We start from the raw sequence: 5,341 nt of genomic DNA, 5'->3' as shown, positions 1-5,341 counted from the left end.
GTGAATGCTCCAATTGTAGCGATTGGTACGCATGTGCAGTGATGATACAGACCCACCGATCTTCAGGGGTTCTGAACAAAACTCGTTCACCAAGTTACAATGATTAGACTGTTCGGATAGACCTGACCACTACGGAAAACGGGGGTATTGTTTTCTTTTGTAGTTATAAAATGTTTAAGTTTCTTGTGCTGAAGTCCATATGACTAGCTATAGGCTGGACACTGTTTCTTTGTTGTTTCTGTAGCAGTGTCCAGCAAACGCCAGCCGTCTTGCCCGTTCTTTTTCTAATAGTTTGGGAATTCCAGAGTGCAACACTTTGTTGGCACAACCGGACACTTATAATAGTCTACTCTTCCATTGTGTAGACTATCCTTGTCTTTGTCATTTAAAAGACCAAGTAGTTGCAAGCTTTTCTGGGTCGTGTAACTTTGGATTTTAGGTAAGCGTTTTCCTTTATTCGATTATCACAAATTTGACACTGAACAGTTACTGATAGGTGGTAGAGAACATATGTCAGTGTTAGTTGCAGGTGCCAGCAATTTGTGTTTCTAGAATCTTTGTGATTTTTAGTAGTTTTACACCAGTAATCGAAATTTGTATTATTTTTGAATGGCCGAGCAAAGAAGACCTCGCCCATTTGAACATGGAGAGGGCTGTTACAATGATTATGTACCCACCCCCCTTTAGCCTAAGCACTATTTACTTTTTAACAGCTGAATTGTCAAGAAGCTTCAAACATATTGCAGTTGACGTCATGAGGGGTTTAGATATGAGAAAAAAATATTGTATTTTCAAAGCACCATTTTGAGCACAAATTGACTGAATACTTTTCGACTTGAATACTTCTTAACAACTACAATGTCATCGTTTTTGTATGACCTTCAAAATATTCGCTGAGGATTAAAAGATAGATTATGCTGCCTTTCGAGCCACACGTCGGACAATTATTACACAGTAGCTGAACAAGACCAGAAAGATTTTGTCAGAAAGGTAAGGGACGTAATGAAAATTGAGTTTTAACTCTTGCTAGGTCACTGAGCAGTAACGCCCTTGTTCCACTAACGGGCGATCGCGCTGTTATCTACTGTATCTATGGCACGGTATTGGAAGGCATAACTTAACACTCCTCCCACTGCCTTTTACCTCCCCAACCGAAGTCAGATACCAATTTTTAAAAAAACTACATGGAACGATGAGGAAAGTCTTATAAAGTGCCTTTCCAACGAGGACAAGATCACTAGCCTGACAGGATTTAAAACCAGGACGTTTGGGCTCTGTGCCACATACCCTGCTTATGAGCCACAGACCCTTTTCATGCATGTGAATGCTCCAATTCTAATGATTGGTACGCAGTGACGATACCCACCCACCGATCTTCAGGGGTTCTGAACAAAACTTGTTCAACAAGTTACAATGATGTTCAGACAGACTTGACCACTACGGAAAACGGGGGTATTGTTTTCTTTTGTAGTTACAAAAAGATTAAGCTTCTTGTGCTGGAGTCCACAGGACTATACTGGACATTGCTTTGTTTTTGGTTTCTGTAGAAAGTGTCCAACAAACCCCAACCGTCTTGCACGTTCTTTTTCCAATAGTTTGGAAAGTCCAGAGTACAACACTTTGTTGGCCCACCTGGACACTTGTAATATTCTACTTTTCCATGACGTATACTATCCCTGCCTTTGTCATTTAAAAGACCTAGTATGCAAGTTTTTCTGGGTCGCTTAGCATTGGATTTTAGGTAAGTGTTTTGTTTCCTTCGATTATCACAAATTTGACACTGAGCAGTTACTGGTAGGTGTCAGTGAGCATATGCCCACATTTTTTGTTTCTAGAATCTTTGTAATGTTTGGTAGTAGTTTTACGCCAACAATCGTAATGTGAATGATTTTTGAATTAACTAGCACAGAAGGCCTCGCCCATTTAGCATGGAGAGGGCGGATGTTACAATGATTATGTACCCTCCCCCTTTAGCCCTAAGCACTACTTACTATTTATCAGCTGAATTGTCAAATAAAGAAGCTTTAAACATATTGCAGATGGCGTCATGAGGGGTTTAGATCTGAAATAAGAAATTATTTTTTTAAGTTCTAAAGCAACATTTTGAGCACAATTTTGACTGAATACTTTTCGACTTAAAAAACAACAACAATGTTATCGGTTTTGTATGACCTTCAAAATATTCGCTGAGGAGTAAACGACGTGTAGATTGTGTTGCCTTTCGAGTCACACGTCGTACAATTATTATAATTGATATAGTAGCTGAACAAGACCTGAATGACTTTGTCAAGTGGGTATTGGGCATAATGAAAATGAGCTTTATTGTATATTCCAGACCAAAAGCGCTAAATACATGTTAACATTCCTCCTTTATGCACATACATTTACACATGGTAGCTTATATTGTTTAGTACATAGTAACTAGAATTTTGATATCTATTTAGTATTTCTAACCTGCAGTTTGTAGTTAGGTGGCTGTACGAAAGTCCCTAAACGGGTACGTTTTGATGAATGTGTCGATGAAGCTTCTGTATTACCTAGTTTTACTTTTAAGTAAAATAATGGACTGTACTGTGCCACATTCTACATTTTCCATGTTACATGGAGTTGTTACCTCCATGAAAAATGGACGTATTGTTTTTGATACGCCATTGTTTCTCTCTCTCGTTATGTGTGTGTGTGTGTGTATGTGAGTGTGTGTGTGTGTGTGTGTGTGTGTGTGTGTGTGTGTGTGTGTGTGGTATTTCTGTTTGTTTTTGTCTCTCTGCGTGTGTTTCCGGATATTTGAGGTCAGCATAACTTTTGAACCTATTTAAGGTTTGTAATGACATCTGGTATGTGGATAGGGGCTGGGAAAACAAAACTGAAGGTCGATTTTACGATTTTAGGACCCATGCTGTGTGACAGAAGTTCTAGTTGTTGTAACTTTTGTCCTTAAGAGGATGTGACAGGAATTGGAGTTTAAAGTTGGCCAAACTCGAAACAAAATTGTTTAAAAATTATCATTTTTCTTTGAATTGTCTAAATTTGAAAATCTCATTTGCAATAACGTTGACACATGTGTCCCACAGCAATTTTCTAAATTTTATTTCAGGAAATACATCATGAACGAATGCTACAATCTGACCACCCTATCACCAGAAACTCCGGAAAATGGTAGCTAGGTTTTTTCTTGTTTGGGTTTCTGAGAAGTGTTGTTAGATTTAACTTCGTTATATGAATGCTTTATACCATCCTCTGATGCCAGATCGGCCGCCTGTATATGACAAGCAACAACCATGGCGTACCAGCCTGCGATCCGTCCGTTTTACGTTTAACTTAGCACTAGCCAACCGTCAGCCAATCAGATACTTTCCCCCCCCCCGTTGCTAGAGGAAAAGTTACCAGCTAATCATGTTGCGTCTTGACCGTAAGCAGCGACGTGATTGGTTGTCGACGCCTGGTCCGCGCTTAGTCATTTATTTTCTTGCGCTTCGGTTGTTGGAGGGAATGTTACGCCAGCCAATCAAGTTGTTTTTTGACTTCAGGCGTCGCCATTATGGAGACATGGCTGCTGTTCATATTACAGTATCCGGCTGCATATAGGAGTACTTAATCAATGGGGAATCATGGCAGAAAGAGGCTGTCAAAAATCACCTACCTGAGTTTTAGAACATGTCTTGAACTACATTGGCCTGTTTGTTCGGCCTCCAAAGTGTAATTTTAACACTAAACCAGGAAACATTTACACGTGACCATAACATTACATGGTGTCCTTTTGCCCCCTCTTCACTGCCTGTAAAGAACATACCAAACTTCTAGAGTCTACTGAAACCACAAACGTTGCTAAAAGTCTTTTTTTTCCAACACAATATAGAGATAAAAACCCTTACCTGCAAGATCCACCTTCAAAATTCAAACATATCCCAAGAAAAACCTTTCTACAGGCACTTTTGCCACGGGTCTTTTGAAGTTTGAAGCCATCTGCGCCTGCGCTAGAATACCGATAGCAGGCCGGTGTGACAGCGTTCTCGCCCCCCCGTGATCTCGCCCCCCGGGGGCGAAATCACTAGCGATCTCGCCCTCCCCGGCTAGTGATCTCGCCCCCCTACCTCGCCCCCCTTTAGCGATTTCGCCCCCCCCCCAAAAAAAAACGGGTTTACATGACATTTTAGAAGTTTTGTATAAATCACAAAATGTAGTTTCAGAATGATATAAGTACACGAATTGATACATAACTCCATTCATAGTATCAATATTAACGTAATTACATGGTAATAAGATAGTTGAACTTGTTTCAGACAAGGAGGGTTTGGTCCCTTGTATTCCCATTATTGCATATACCTGAGTCTTGACATAAGATGTATTTCATTGTATTCACCTGTCCTCAAGCAACCTATATATCTCCAATATGAAGTCTCTACAATGAAGTGACCACAAAAGAACTATGTAATGTCTTTATTAATTATGCAAATATTAGGTATTAATTAGAATAACGCACATTTTGGTATATGCACCTGGCCAAGGGATATCTTCACCAATATCATATCGACTTTCGAGGTATGACATCTTACGGTACGGTAATAATGTGCCATATAGGTACCAGGTAACACACCATATACGTTACTCCCCAGGTGCAGTATAGTACCAGGTAGCGCACCTGTAATATGTAGTAGCCAGCTGCTCTGGGGGGGGGGGGGGGCGAAAACGCTAAAGGGGGGCGAGATCGCCGGGGGGGCGAAATCCCTGTCACACCGGTACCCCAGTATCGTTGGTGTCGCTTATAACCCTCTTTAATTCTTGCAGCGGACTACACTCCTTTGAACAAGGACGAAGTTCAGGACGAACTTTATGAGATCACGGAACAGCCGACAAAGCGCCCCTTCACTCTACCATGGAAATTACGCGTCACCATTTTCGTACTGATAAGCGTGGGAGTGGCGGGGTTTCTGGTTTATCACGCTAGTAAGTACCATTAAGTGTAACAACGTATTTGAGGACAAATCGTGAGGAGGTTACTGTTAGAAGAAGTTGAATGGTAATTGGTTGGCCTTTCCAATTTAAATTGTGAGTGGTTCAAGATGGAAGGGAAGGAACAAAATGAATTTTACAAATTTACGTAGTTCTTTTCAAGCGCTCACCGATTTTACTACTAAAGAAAAACAGATTTTTTACGTTTTTATTTCACTTACTTATCCCCTCTAAAGGAGACCAGAAGAACCTCGGCCCTGACGAGCAGTTGGTCAGGTACTCCGACGCGACTGGGGAGACCCTAGCGGCGTTCAAGGTGCACTTCCTCACTTTTCCGCATGAAGGCCTAGTGAGCCTGTCGTTCTTGCTCGATATACATTTGGTCAAGATG

General features: G+C 40.9%; 1 long non-coding RNA gene across 1 annotated transcript; it reads left to right on the top strand.

Annotated features, from left to right (window-relative positions):
- The first annotated feature begins 315 nt into the window (after positions 1 to 315).
- On the top strand, positions 316 to 4,964 carry LOC118419865. The gene is made up of 3 exons (XR_004831666.1): positions 316 to 439; positions 3,095 to 3,156; positions 4,786 to 4,964. It is a non-coding gene; the product is annotated as an uncharacterized LOC118419865 (long non-coding RNA).
- Positions 4,965 to 5,341: the final 377 nt, after the last annotated feature.

This window comes from Branchiostoma floridae, chromosome 7, assembly GCF_000003815.2.
Source record: "Branchiostoma floridae strain S238N-H82 chromosome 7, Bfl_VNyyK, whole genome shotgun sequence".
NCBI lineage: Eukaryota > Metazoa > Chordata > Leptocardii > Amphioxiformes > Branchiostomatidae > Branchiostoma > Branchiostoma floridae.
The sequence above is the reverse complement of the archived record's forward strand: the minus strand, read 5'-3'. Positions and strand labels throughout refer to the sequence as shown.